Source organism: Stegodyphus dumicola, chromosome 8 (assembly GCF_044657685.1).
Source record: "Stegodyphus dumicola isolate Sdum_Otavi_A_Nest chromosome 8, ASM4465768v1".
In the NCBI taxonomy this organism is placed as follows: Eukaryota; Metazoa; Arthropoda; class Arachnida; order Araneae; family Eresidae; genus Stegodyphus; species Stegodyphus dumicola.
The window spans coordinates 148,656,480-148,672,873 of NC_140775.1; the positions used below are offsets into that span (position 1 = coordinate 148,656,480).

General features: G+C 32.7%; 1 protein-coding gene across 1 annotated transcript in view; it reads right to left on the bottom strand.

Annotated features, from left to right (window-relative positions):
• The window catches only part of LOC118184062 (potassium voltage-gated channel protein Shaker-like), a 533,454-nt gene that overhangs the window by 504,977 nt on the left and 12,083 nt on the right, over positions 1-16,394 (bottom strand). The gene's annotated exons all lie outside the window — the stretch shown is intronic.

The window sequence follows — 16,394 nt, forward strand, 5'->3', positions numbered from 1 at the left end:
TATCGTACACACCTTAAGAAACTCTTTTGGGAGACCGTTAAAATATGAAACCTTTCATTATCTTTGTTAGTTTTTAAGATTTTAATTTCATTGAAGTAAAATCGAATAGTATTTGAGCGTGAAATATCTCCCCACTTGGATTTTTACATATTTCTGAATTAATATCAAGTTATTTATTCTTATATTCCAAACACTGCCATCATACAGGCAGATAATATTGTCATATACGTATTCTTTCTATTGCCAGCAGCTAAAATACATTTATGAATAGTATAAAAGAGGATTTCAAAAATGTTTTTTCTCTTCCATCCGCAATACTTGCTACATTTTGCAAGTCCCCAGGGAATGCTTATTAAAATACTCAATAGATGGCAGCACCTTTTCATCGTAGTGCAGTTCCAGGATGCTTTGCAATCGAAATTATTTCTGGGCTTATGTCTTAATTTAGAAAATGCGCACGTGTTTCTGGAAGCTAGTTACTATCATATCACCTGATAGTAACTATAACTAGAAAATGGAATAATTCTTATAGTTATGGCTGATAGAATATGTTTTTTCTATAACGTCATTTAAACACGACTGGAATTACAACTGAAGAAATTAAGAATTTGCCTTTCTTTGAACACGATAAAAAGCCTCTAAAAAATATAGCCAGTATGAATACTGACTATAGGCTTACTATTGAAATGATATACTTATCTACACAAATAGTAAACAGACAATATCAAACAGAAAGTACTTGTAATACAATTAATTTGAATTTCTCATTAATATATTCAAAGTCGTAATGAAACTGGATTTTAAAAGCGTTACCTTGATAAAAAAATCCATATCATGAATAAGAAGTTCATGAACTTTTGAAACCAAGGAGAAATTAAAATTATTTGTTGTGAGAGTAAAATCTTAAATGCTACTAAATATAATAATCTATTTGAGCGAAAGAAAACATTAAATGCCAAAACTATAATAGATATATATATATATATATTTACTCAAAAACCTGATAGGAGGAAGATAGCTATAACAATATAGCATTAATTCTTTGCTGGATTAAAATATTTAAGAACTATGATGTTATTCTTTTTATAAAGAGAACGACATGATGATTTCCATAATTTAGGTGCAAATTACCGCCGACAGTTATCCTTATTTTTGAAAAACCTTCTTCCTTAGTAAATCTATGGTCGCAGAGTTTAAAGCTCGCACACAAAATGATAAGATCTGATAAAGACATCAGCTCTTTCAGTGAAGCAACATAATGGAAAAGAAATTTAATTTCCATTCCATGGTGGTTTTATATATATATAGAAAGCACTGATGAAAAAATAAAAGAGAAAGGGAAGAAAAGAAACGGTATTCAATAGTTTGCCGTTATGTTTGCCTAGGTACAATAATCTACGTTCACAGTTTTCAAAATTATTTCATTACTTTAAAATTACTATTTACCAAAACAAATTTTGCATAAAACGTTCATTGCTGGAATCTAAGAAGCTATGAGCAAGGACTTAGCATAATTCTTTACTTAAATACGTTTTTTTCCTTCGAATAACTAAAATCATCGGAACTAAGTGAGATTATACGGGTTACAACGAATTTATTATCACTTATTTAGATGGAAGTTAGTTTTTTTAAGCTAACATGAAAGACAAACTGAATTAAATGTATATCACCCGATAGTAATACTAAGGTATAATGGTATGGTTGCTGTTCTGCAAGCATATGAAAGAAAATTGTATCTCTTTTTTATGTAATAAAATTCACATGTCATGCACATCAGTTTTATGCATAGTTTAATAAAATTTAACAAATGCATGCATCAGTAAATTTCAAATAATTATTTTTCTAGTAAACGGAATCACCATAATAGATGAAATTTAATACTGTGAAATACTTGTATATGTTATTTGTTATCTAATTAACGTAATATAAATTTTATTTAAGTAATCATGATAGAAATATATTTGGTATGCAAGCAAACACACATTAATCTGTAAGATATATTTACGTAAAAGTCAAATTGTACTGGTAAAATAAAAATCACATTTGAAATGGTTAAATGTTATTTACCTTTCTCATACCGCTTTTGTAGCATTTCGTTTCAACTGAATGAATTTCTTCCACTGACAAAATAGAAATTGTTTCAACTTCCCATACTATTTTAATTATGTGAATTTCATATACTGACATTAAAGAAATTGTTGCCCTTAGCTTATGGAAAGTAGCTGTTGAGAGCTTTGCATACAAGTGATCCAGTTAAAAAATGTGCTCAACATCGTTTTAAATAATTAAATAATTTCTTCATTAAACAAGTTTAAAATTATCCACACGGGAATAATTTATGATAAAGAACTATTACATGAAAACGTTTCCTTTCCCTACTGTTTGAGCTATTTAGAATAGCTCCTTTTAAATATATGATTTCATGCTCTGTATCCTGAATTTTTGGAGATTAATTCTTAAACTGTCGTAACTTCAGAATGTGTCTGAGGTATCAAATTGCAATCTGAAAGAAAAGATAATATTTTTTATTTATCAATAATAATGATTTATAATTTTAGAAAAACTCTCAATTTTTTAATGATACCTTTTCTTTGAGGCATTAGACTGCACTCTGAAGTTTTCATACCTGAATGCATAGTTCCAGAGTTGTAATGATAATCTAACATTTCCAGGATGCAGTTCTTAATATTTCTTACCTTTTTGAACATTTTAATGATAAAATTTGTACTCGATATGCTGAAATGTACTGTGAAATTAACGATTATGTTTTGCTTTCTTTTTTCTTTTGTTCTGTTCCTTTCCCTTACCGAATAACCTGATTTTTCATTTTAGCAGCTCAGTGACTGCAGTAAATACTGAAATTCCTAGTTCAGAAAATTCGAAAAACTTTATCCTCATATTATGAGAAGTGGTCATCTTTGCAAAATTTGTTGTTGCGACTTATCTTATTTGTCCAATAGTAACATCAGAACAACACGAGAATCATCACGGCAAGAAGTGCAAGACTGCGCCGCTCGTTGACAAGAGCCTTGAGCATCATACAGGTAACAGTATAACTTCGTTCGGCTAAGCCCCCAATTTTGAGGGACAGAATCCAAGGGAAACGGGTCTGACGGTCTCCCACTCCTCTTCTACTACCAACAACCTCTCGAGAGGATTTTCGGCTCGCTGCATCTTTAGAGTGCTCCCATGCCGCACGGACGCTATACATTTACAAACATCCATGCCTTCTCTGGGATTCGAACTTAGACCCTTCGGTACAACAGTAGGCTACCTTAACCAATCTACCATCTGGGCGGCACTATAGGATTTAAATTTTTTCTGCTGAGGAATGCGTGCTCTGCTGAGTGCTGTATTTCCTAAGTACGATACTTGAAGTATTTTAGAATAAATCGAATTTATTATTCAGTATAAATGAAACACAAACAATGAAGCAACAAAATGAATCCACAGAAATAAAATGCTTTCAGTACAGTAAGAATCAGATGGCACTTTAAATGCTCTATTTCTTAATTTTTTTTTTTTTTTTTTTTTTTTTTTTTTTTTTTTTTGTCGATATCGTAATTCTGTCACTCATAGCTACAGCATTTTATTTCTTTCAGTTCTCCAAATTCTGATTAGTAGGACATATTAATGTTTTAAAGCCCTTTTTGAATTTTTACCTTTTTTAAATTATACAAATGATTTTTTTTTTAAATTTCCCACTCATAAATGCGGGACAAAATGAAATATATTTTACAGATTTCAAGCTACTGGCATAAAATTTTATTAAACTCACTAACCACTTTCGAACATACTCAATTAAATAGTTTTTCTTCGTGATTATGAACGGAGGCTTCATTGCAAAACATTTATGAAAATCAGGGTTTTAAAGAAGATTCTGAATTTTTTAATAATATTTTAAAGTGAAACTTGTCTCCTTTATCAACTTTATTATGTAAATAAAGCTTTTCCATTTTATGACAACTTTAATTGGCATATTTTCTCTGTCTTATGAGAAAGCGGGCATTTTCTACTCATGTGAACTATCTTTAAATGTGAGAGAAGTCAAAAAAATCAAAAATCCCGTGCTAGACTATTGTTGACAGAAAATAACGCCAGAAGCAGTTACAAAGGTTAGAAACATTATGAATATACGTGTGTGGCATTAAAATGAGCAAGTAGTGAATCGATTGAAAAGGCTGCTGAGTTATTGTGTGACCATTTAAGCAGTATTTGCATAAGAAAGCGCAAAATAAACTCTTCAAAATATAAAAATGCGAGTCGTAGTTCGTAGTAAATTAAATAAAGAGCCTTTCTTAGTTCTGGGGGTTTTTAATACCTTCAACGTTTTCCAAAGTCTTGTTACTTTTATCGACGAAAGATTCACCAGATTCTGTTATTTTCAGAAGAGTCTCAATGTTATTTTCACTGAAATATGATACTTTACAGATAGCTGTTCTCTTTGAAACTGATGAATTCTATTCTTGGTTATCATATACAAATGCTCCGTGGACAAAGCATATAGAAAATTAAATCCCTTTTTCGTTCACGTGAGGCAAAACCTGCTCTCTCTCTCTGGGCATACCTGAAGGCTCATTATTCTTTCTAACTGTGAGCGCTTCCCCGGCAATCCGTGGTCACTGCCTGTTTAAATGAGTAGCATGTTTAAAATTACTCAGAGTGAGTCAAAAAAGAGACTAAAGAAAAGCATATTTAATAGCTACAAGAGAATATGGTTAACAGGACGCATTGGGCTACATTTTTGTAGCCCTGTTGATAATCTTCAACAGCCATAAGCAGTGGGTTTAGCACGAAAAGGCACCATGGCTCTAAACTGGAAAGTTTATTTAAATTTTATAAATTAAAAAAACAAATTTAAAAACATAACAAATGTTATAGTTTGACAATTTGAGAACGCTTATTCTGCATTAACTTCAATAGGAGCAGGCGCATCTGAGCAATATTTATAATTAATAAATAAAGTTAGATGCCAACCGTTACGAAAATAAAAAGCACGTATTTAATTAAAATGTTTTGATAGTAATAGCGCACCTGTGACCATTGAAGACTGAACTTCAGCGAGATGAGCAGAAATTAGCATTTCACGGGAAATTTAAAAAAATTAAGTGAGCTCCAATTGTAAACAAATTAGCCTTTTGCATAAATTATACATAAAGATTTGTTGTACGATAATTAAAATAGCCGTCTTTTTGTCTTAAACTTTACATGGTTAGTAGTCGTTATGGATTATGAATGAAAACATAATCCGAGTTCTTGAGTTAGGCAGTAGCTGCAAATGCCCTGTGCTGCGAATTTTATCAAGTAGCGAAGATAAAGAAACTTAACGATAATAAGCTCTAAATTGACTTTCATATTGATGAATTTATTTTAGTTAATGGAACTGCAAAGTCATCGATGATTTGTCACCTATCAAGAATGTAGCTACTTAACCTGAAAACTTGTAAGATATGTTAACCAAGAAGAGAAGAGAATTTAAATATATTACCTGAATAAAATTGCACAGTAGGTGACGTTCTAAAATCATCCCATTTTGTCTGAGCAGGACTTTTGAAAACTCTTTCTCCTCAGCCCAAACTCGAACACGAGACCTTAAAGACACTAGCGTGATGGGCTAATCAATACACCACCAACAAAGATACATAAAAGAATTCCATTTGATTTCCTACAACTCAAAGCTAAATTTTCAGTAATATAATCTGATTGAATAGGATTTTCGGCCCAGATTCATTTATCATATTGTTTACACAAGAATGGACTATCAAATTCAAAGAAGAGTGAGGGAGAATGCCTGTAATTATACATGTAAATACAGTTTCCTGGTTTATTCAACAGGCAATGTTACATCTGATAATAACAATCAGAATTCTTAAAAATCTCATTTACCATTCCTGAGAAACATCCATCTGTTAAAAACTGAGATTAATACTAATTTACTAAACCCACGTAAAAGATGACGGCGCTAATGTAGATTAAAATAAGGGATCATTTCATTAACGTGATATTTTTGTGCGAAGGCCAGGTACTTATTAAGAGAATACGAAGAGAAAATTAATGAGAAAGTTTCTGCCCTATGGCCACAACAGCCAGACACACCCTAGTGATATAAGGGAATAGTTTTTATTAATAAGTGATTAACATACAAATTCTGAAGCTCTTAGCTTTTATTAGGAAGAAAAAGTCTGAGTATGTATACTTCATTTATGTAGCTAACACAACAATTAACAGTGCTGATTATTAGGCACATGTTTTCAGAATTACTGGGTTAACAATTTCGTTGATTAAATGCAATCATTACTCTTGTGCAACAATTAAAATGTATTCCAGAGTCAGGATGCCAGAGGTGCCACTAACAAATGGTAAATAATTTATACTATTTGTTAGGTTAACTTCATATTCGCAATCGTTTCAAGAGGAAGAATTAATGTCATAGCAAAGTCGGGGGCACTGTGCATATTTATATTATTTTTATCGTGAGTTCATTTATCTGACCAAAATAAGCAATCTAAGTTTAGTTTTACAAACTAATAAAACAAAGACGGATTCTAACTATTTATTAAGTTATCTGATAGCAAATCGTCCAGAACAATTAAAATCGCTGGATGGTAGTTTAACCTGCTTAGGTTTGATACAGGCTAATGGGCTGGCTGCACGGTCGGTTTTCGTGAGTTTCCCCATGTGAAATGTTAATACGAGCTAGTTCCTGTTAGAACGTCCGCAATGAACATTGGTAGTTCTGATTTGGGTTGGATTCCACGAGAACAAATTGCCTGCATGGGCAGTTTTGTGGCCTTTCCCACGTGTAACGTGCATAGGAGCCAGTTTTTCCGAGAAAGTACCAAGGCCACCCTTCCCTTAAGCAGATAGTCTTAGTGTGCTTTGCCCTATCCAAATAACCAATTCTTTAAAATACTTTGTTTTACTGATGAAACATTGATTAAACATTGATGATAAAACATTCATTAAATATAAGGCTTAGTGCTTTCGTTAAGTTTAATAAAAAAATTATTCATCGTGCAGTACAAGGAAAAAATGCGATTACTGTATTATTTTAGCGGGCATCTCTCTTCCAACACCTCGTTACGACGACTTTGGATGCTATTACTTTTAATTTTTGAATAGAAGTTGTAGACATTAGGTATTTTTTGGAGGCCGCAGAGATGAAAAATTAGCAACGTCTTCGCCGGGAATCGAACCATGGACCTCTGGAATACCGGCCCAGCGTGCTACCGTTACACCACGAAAGCACGCTAAGGAAGTGGGAGAAATACCTTGTAAAAAGTTTGCCCTAATGTTTATCTGTGTCAGTTCTAGATACAATTCTCTCCGCTTTATATACTTGAATTTATTTAAATTATGCAAATGAGAAATGAAAATGCAAATGAGAATTGAAACATTTTTTATCAAATTACATGGATAAAAATGCTGGAAGACTTAAAAATGGTTGCAATAACAATGGCATGTTAAACAGAATTTGTCGGAAATTGAGATGTTGAAATGAGGCGAGGAGAATTATCTATTAATAATTTATCGTCTTTTATAGCTTAACGTCCATGCTTTATAATAATAACATCCAGGCTTTATACTACATATCTATTCTAAAGCTTCGTGTCGAGGTTTGTTGCGCACTTTTTCAGATGTGAAATGCTTGAAATACGACTACGTGCTCGATTATTGACTAGTTTAACGTATTTCTTCTTTCGTATTTTTTTAAATAAAAAATTAAATAAACGTGCTAACGTCCTACTGTCATTGCAATTATTGCAAAAAACAAATGATTAACGGGAATTTAACTTTAATTCATTTTCGTAAAAGAGAAAATCTGCTTTCTGTAACTTTCATTAAACTAAAAAAAACCGCTTATTAATCTAATGAAAGGGAACTAATATAGATACTTAATAAAAGCGAAGAAGCGAATTCGTAGCGCTTGTAAAGCGAAGATTTAGCCGACTAGACCGCTATAGTAGTTAGAAAAGCCTGACTGCGATACCGAAGGGCCTAGGTTCAAATCCCGGAGAAAGCATGGTTGTAGCTGTCCGTCTCTTCATAGGAGGTGATGGTGGCCCACCTATTAAGTGCCTCCATAATAAAGAGACCACCACATCTGGCTTTGTATAGATTAATGGACTGTGTTACATGGTAACTGTTCACAATCTGCCATTAGTTATGAATTTAAAGTATGAAGAATTAAATTTGTTCATTCTAAATTAACTTTATTAGTTGATTCGTAGTTAACTTTAAAAGATATTTCCTTAAAGCAGATGAGACTTTAGATGCATATAACGCTTATTAAAACTGTAAAGAGAATGCCAACCGGTTTGCCTTTATTTGTCAGTTTTCATTAATACGTGTCTTTCAGTATGAAAATTAGCGACATTTTGAGCAATGTGAGCTAATTAAGTAATCAAGCATAGGCGGACTCGCCATGACGATAAAATATTCACAAATTGACACGATAAATATGTCAAATAAATCCTTCGATGGCGGAATGTTAAAATTATAAGTTGATTAGTTTTGACATTCTTTAGGAATTCCTTAATAAGTACAACTATACTTCTGAAATAAATGAAAGAAAAACTATAGATGTTAAATATTCTTTGTTTCATATATTCATTGTTTCATCTAGACTACTTTGATTTCCTAAAGAACAAGATGATTCTTTGTAGATGAGACATTTTAGAAAGTTAATTCTTGTAAACACGAAATTAAAATATGGAATTGCCAGCAAAACTACGACTGAGTAAATAAATGATGGAAATATCTTTTCCTTTGAAACAAATTTAAATTATGTGGATAAAAGCTCGAGTAGTTTAAACAATCCAAGTCTGAGTTGAGAATACCTGCATCTAACTATCTCCGAGAGAAAAAGCCCACCAGCGGTTGAGCAGTAAAATCACCTAACACTGGCAGTTCTGATTTGGGTTCGATTACATGAGAACGAATTAGCTGCGTGGGCACTTTTGTGGCCTTTCCCATGTGTAACGTTCACACGAGACAGTTTTCCTGAGAAAGTCCGAAGGCCTCCCTCCCCTTAAGCAGATAGTCTTAGTGTGCTTTGACATAATCAAATAACCAATTCTTGGAGGATAATATATTTTTATTTGTTTGAACTAGGCAGAAGAAGCAAAATATAACAAAAAATAAACTTTCATAACATTAAGTCCAATTTCACGAGTACAGCTGAAGAAATGTTTAAAATTTCGTTCCTGATCTCTTAAATTTACCAAAATTTTTTTCATTAATATATTTAAGTAGATGTTATTATTAATTAGCTATTAGCAATTTAATTCGTTTTGCTAAAAGTAATGTTCAGTGAAGAGAAAAATATTATAGGAATATTTAAAATGATGCCATTAACATTTAGATCTGTGATTTTATTGCTCAAATTAAATAACTATATTGTTTTAAATTTTTATTTCAATAAAATCTACACAAACAAGTGAAACAGCTGAATTGTGCAAATATATATCTAGACTACAAAAAATATAAATAAATATAGACTGAAAAAGTTATGTTTTTGCCTTTATTGAAAAGGACGAAGATGTTACTGATTGTTTTAAAATTTGTAAGTACTTCTAAAGGAAAATTTTTTAGCGTTGTGTTTAGCTATATGGATACAATTCTTATCTAGGTATTCTAAATCATAATCGAAACTACTTTCCAGCCAATTAACTCGCTAGAAAACATGTTGAACTATAAATCAGTCTTCATGTTTGATTCGTATTTGATTAACAGAACTATTAACTCGTATACGCGTATCAAACTGTATTCAAATTTAAATGAAACGTGAAAAGCTTGTGTGGCAGTGTAGAGACAAGTTATGTAACCATTGCAACAGCTGACTTGCGTGCAGAAACCGAGAATTCTACATTCTCTTTTGAATTTTAGTCACACCACTTCTCTGTAAGCATATTTTAAAGGTTTTCCACCACTAGGCCTTTTCGAAGCAGTTAGGAAGCGAATTATAAATTCGTTCAGCCAATGAAAATTAGAGTTACCGTGGCAACACAATGGGACCATCATAACATAGGATGACCATGGTCTTTCTTTTCGGCGCCAGGCATTGTTTTTTCTGTATCATGTGTTTCCGCATATGTAAGAATTTCACAATCAATAACTAGAAAATGTTCTTTTGCTCTGATTTTTTCGCGTAGTTTCAAATGTATATTGTGTTACGAAAACAACATGTGATGAATAATTGCTTTCAAGTGCGGTATTTTTCAGTTTTTAACTTGCCCATTAAACTCTTTGCGTAAAGGTTTTCTTTTTCATTTTCGTAAGGAATCGACTTTTCCCTAGGATTATTTCCAGTTCATTTTTTGCTTCTAAATTCAGTTAAACCGTATCGAAGAAAATCGATATTTTTATGCTCCCTACAGTTTATGTCTGCTTATGTTTTAAATCTTTCGAGTAGAATAAAAAGAGTTACGTTAATCAGAATTAAGCCCACCCTTCGTAAGCCTCTGAATAAAAGAGAAACACACATCATAAATCTGGATTTTGCCTGAAATTAAAAAAAACTCAAATAATTTCACTCTGACTCTTAATTACGTCTAGGAAATTAAAATGTTCAATACAAACAGACTATACTGCCTGCTTCAAAATAACGAAATGAATAAATATTAAGACTTAAGACAGTAATGCATAATATTCATTTAATATAAAACAACGGGTTTGCATATATTTCCTATAAAATCCGTATGATAGTTTCTATTATAAAAAAATAAATAGTAATTATTATTGTGTTGTGTCGTAGTCGAAAATCCTCAACTACAAACAAATAGCTCAGTTTGAAATTCACTTTGCGTATACGACCTTTCATCCCTCAGTAACCAGTCTCAGAGCTTGGTCATCAGTCTCAGAAATCAGTCTGGACGCTAGGTTCACAATTAGTTGAGATGGCAACGTGTTAGATAAACTGATTAATTTAATCAAAACAGAGCATGCAACGACTATCTACCAAGGAAACATGCTTACAGAAGTTTGGCATTAAAGGTTGGCAAATTTTATGCAATTACGAAAAATGTAGCAAAACTGGCTACTTTTCAAGTACTTCCGATTGAATTTAGTGTTTATATTAAGAGGGCATTTTTCTCTTTCAGTGCTACGATTGTTCGTATTATTTAATGCCTATTCTATCTGAGTAGTTCGGGAAGAGAAACTAATTGCATTTACGGAATCAAAGAGAAGCTAGTGCTAATGCAATGAATATTCAAAATGCTATCAAACTTATGTTTATCAGACATATTTTATTGTGTTTATTATTCAAATATGACTTGTATTGCTGTAGTTGTTCTCATTAAGTGGATATTACTGTTACTGTTGTGGATAGGAAAAAAACCCATCATTGTTATGGTTTCATACCCTTCTAATGTAATATAGCATTGAATAACTTGGTATTATGTGGCGATTTGGCTAAAATATCCTTTATGTTTTCCGAAATTAAGATTTACTCCACTTGTTTACATTCTACAATGGTTCCAAAAGCCGATCTACTTCAAATTCTTATTAAAAATCTTTTAAAATCTACTTTATCTACTTAAAATTATAAAATTTCACTTTGGAGTTTTGAAATATCAAACGCATTTGAAAATCTAGGAATTCTCTTGTTAATATGCGATTTTTCTGCATCTTGTGATTATCTAAAAGGCACAATTATTTTATGTTTAATATATTTATGATCCCGTGGAACGTCTATAATTACAAAATATGGAAATATTTACGTAATGCGAGACATTTGTCAAAACATATCCTGAAACGGAATAATATGCTGCATTGCAATGCAGTACGACCTTGCACAATTTGAGAATTCTGGGCACTTTCCTCATATTCGAAAAAATAAAAACTGTCATATCTCTGATCTCTAAGTGCTGATGATGTTTCTGGAGCCACTATTTCAAAATTTTCTGCAAAACCTTTCTTCGAGACGTAAGAAGAAGAAGGCTTAAAATTTCAACCAAATATGCCAATTTTATAAAACGTTTAAATTTAATAATAGCATTTTCTTAGATTTTTCTTATAATTCGTTTAAAATATTTTTTCAATACATAGAGCAACATATCATCCTTATCCAAGGTTATTAAACTGAAGCATTTGCCGACATTTATTTCATTAAGAAAGAAACGCATCAGAATGTTCTCACAAAATATAATATTAAGATTTCTTTCGAATCTACGTCAGACTTAAACTGAGTTTTGATAGTTATAAGAAGTTCATCACATTCATCCTCAAAGCAGAAATGAGCATATTTTTCAGACTGCTTAAAATAAATTTTAACCGCTTTTAAAAGTAACTTTTGTACATGTAAGATATGGTGTTAAAGAAACAATATTTAGTTTGTGAGCAAACATGTTTCAACGATAAAATCATTTTCCGCTGTGAATATTCGTTTCCCGCTAAGTTCATGTTGAACGTGAATTGGAACTGAAATTTTGCAAAGTGCCTTCCGCATTGCTGTGCAATCGAGATAGAGTTAGTCAAAAGATTTGCCCATGTTTCTGTTTGCGCATATCGTTGCCAGGACAACAATACGAAACTGGCACAAGACCAAGCGACGGTTGATACTGTGCTTCCAATAAGCCATTTGACAACTTAAAGATCATGTGAAATTTCTATAGTTATATTCCAGAAATAGCCCAGAATAATCTAAACGGAATTTATAGTTTTCCCAATATATTCTATAATTGTAAGAGAAGATTCAATAAAGGTCATTTCTGAAAATTATTTGGTCACAGATTAGATAATTTATGTAAATATGCAATGTAATAATATTCAATGACGCATTACTCTTCGTTTAAGAAAAATTGTTAGTTTTCTGTAGAATATAATATTGAAGTTTAGTTATGAAATTTACTACTTTGTCCTTGATTACTGCGGCAGGCCGAGAATTGCTATTTTAAGAAACAACTGGAAATTTCCTGTACTCAAAATTCAGGTTTCTCTCAAACTCACAAATATGAATTTAAATTTGCGTTTCTTCAAAAACGTATTACTTGACACAGATTAACTCATTCGGAGGGCAGCAGAATATTTTTTGAAATACACAAAATAAAGGTTTTAGGGATGGAAGATTATATAAACATTGAAAAAAAGTTCCAATCCAACAAGATGCATACGGCGATTCCGATTAAATCTCTTTCATGTTACATATTCTGCTGACCATCCAATAGTAGAAGTTTTCAAATTTGATTCATACACATTCTAATGCTGAGGAAATTATTTATAGAATTAATAAAAAAGTTACAAAGCTTTCTTTAGACTAAAAATGACAAAGTAATAAGAAGTTATACTTTATTTACACTAAGAAGGCAAACTACCGCTTTTTGTACTACTTATGCATTAAGAATAACTTTGGCAGGTTAAAGTCTGGGTTATATAGAGAAGATATCTGAATACTAGACATCATAATTTATGAAAGGCATGTAAGTAATTTCTTCATAAGTAGATTAACTGGAAAACATTAATGAGTACTATAAAGAAATTATATTTACTCACAGAAGAATTATCACCGCTTAAATGAACGTCATCAACGAGAACTGTATGTTTTTGAGTCATATTACAAGAATAATTTATAATTCCTTTGTCAAAGCGGTTTTGATAAATTTCTAGAAAGCATTTTAAGTGAACTCAGTGGCTGCTGTATTTATAAAGCATTTATCAAAAACTGCTGATACGAGTACGTACTTAGCAGATTCATTAATACTTCGATAAGTTTATAATGAGTAATACCTAAATATTTAAGATTCCAATCTTGATAGCAACACAATAAAAAGGATAATACAAATTTTCCCGAAAGTTATATGACTGGTTATTTAACTTTAAAGCAGTATGAAAATACATTCACTGTAGCTGACTTTGGAGAAGAAGCTACAGGTTATTTTTAGGAATATTGAGTATCCTCTTTTCCTGAAGTAAAGCAGCAGACAGTCAAAGAATACTAAGTGCCTGATTAAATTTCTTACGTTTCTTTAATGCAAATATTAAGTTAAATTATTTTTCATCTTAATAATGCTTAACATTGTATTGCTGGTAACATAACAGCAAACTAAGTATATCCTATTGCATTTTTACTAAAGTTACCTGGATAATCAGTTTTTCCGTTTATTTATGTTACTTGAGATAAGGGAGATTCGCAAGTTACAAATAATAATTTTCAACATATCATTTAGTTTAATATATTCGGGTAGATCTTTACTATTGGATTAAAAATAAGGCCTCGAGCAACAAGAAATTCCTAGCAAGTATTATACGTACCTTAGGAATGTTAGGTCATTTAGGGAGAAGTTTGACATAAAAAAACATATACATGTTTCAGGAATAATCAGTTATCGAATATTGATTATTTATATGAAATAATGTCGAGAACTTTGAGTGACATGACTTAGCAAAAACAGCTAAACAATATTAACGAAAATCACTAACCAATGATTAGGGAATATATCTGAACTTGAAATGCATATTCTTCACACACATAGTATAAGTATCCTTAAAGAGATCGTAGAGAAGTACAAGCACAGATCGTAAGACGATAAGTACGTGTGGTAAAGGGGAACTGAAGAAACCCATATCATTGCCCTAGAGAAACAACTAAATATACTCATTGCCATAAAAATTTGCGCACCAAGAAAGAGTTGTCAGAATGAAACGAAATTTTACATATGTAAGTACTACTTTGATATATGTAAGTGATTATAAAATAAAAAAGGATCATTTATTGCAGAAAAAGTACACATGAACGGAAGTTTTAGTCATCTGTTGGACCACCTAAATCACAAATGCACGATGCGATACGAGCGGGCATTGAAACATGAAAGTTCCGCATGGTGTCCTGAGACATCTCGTTCTACAGTTGCTGTAAACGCGCCTCTAGTTCGGCCAATGTCGTAGGCTGTCCAGCTTGCTGTCCCAAATGATCCCAGATATGCTCGATTGGCGACAACTCTGGGGGGTCGAGCAGGCCAGGTAAGGGTGTTAATGTGGCGGAAGCAGTCTTGTGAGACCCGTGTTGTGGGTGACGGAGCACTGTCTTGTTGAAACCAGGCTCCTGGGAGTCCTGCCATGAGTGTTAACACATGTGACTGAAGGATGTCATGGACGTACCGCTGGCCTGTCATTGTGTCATGGATCAATATTAGAGGAGTGACCGTGTATCGTAAGCAATGGCACCCCATACCATCACACCAACTGTGGGAACGGTGTGTAGCTGTAAAGCGAAAGCAGGGTTGAGGCGTTCACCACGAGGCCTCCATACACGAACACGATTGTCATTACTGGACAAATTGAATCTAGATTCGTCGCTGAAGACGACCTGGTTCCATTCCGTCAAAGTCCAATCCTGTCGTGCGCGACACCACTCCAAACGGAGGCGTCGGTGGGTAGGTGTCATTGGCAGCACACGTAATGGGCGCCGCGATACCACATGTCCGCCGTGCAAATGACGTCTCTTCTGTCCATTGGTTTCAACACCTCCTCACAATAAAATCAGAACGACCTACCTGACGAATTACTCGCCAAGGTGACCACTCAGCTTCCATCATCCCGATGATGTACCCTCAAATAAGTTCTGCTTACCTATTTTATGATCCAAGAAGAACGAAGTTCAGCGTCCTCTAGTGGCATTACGCAATGCGGAATCGCGCTGTATTTCTAATCATTTGCATATCTACCTGACATGTACCTACATGCCAAGTTTGTTACGCTCCCATAATTATTTCATGGTGCGCAAATTTTTATGGCAATGAGTGTATTAGAAAAATAAAAGATATAATCTGAAAACTCTAAAACTTGTCTGGAAGATACATTATGGTGAACGCAATGATGAAAAATTAATGAATCTAAGACGGAGGTCTAAATTTGAATCCACGGCATTCAAAGGTCTCCCATCGCGCATTCAATTTGGTATATGTGAATGGTGTTTAAAAAACCAAGAATCTAAATAGTTAAATAGGATCGGAAAATGACTCGAAGAATTTCCAAAATATGGCAGAATGTCATATAATGAACTGCACGAGTTTAGAATAAGTATACTCCATACTTTTGTCTTCAACCTTAAATCACTAAGATTATTCTAGAAGTAATTTTTCAATGATGTGAATGAATGTACTATCACCAACAGCAAAAGTGCATCGGGTTTCCAAAATTATTGCTACTATTTCTTTTTAATATTACCTCAGATATTATCTGCAAATATATCAGGATTACCGTTTTGGATGGTAGGAATAGTAAAATGTTTACACATAATCACACCGAAAGTTCTCTTTTCATACCACTAAACTTACAGTTTATGAATGATATTATACCACAGAAATCTGGAGATCTGACACTGTTCTCATGTACATTTTGATAATCTGCCTCTGTTCCTTTAGCTTTATTTAGTAACGAAAACTCTTTATAGA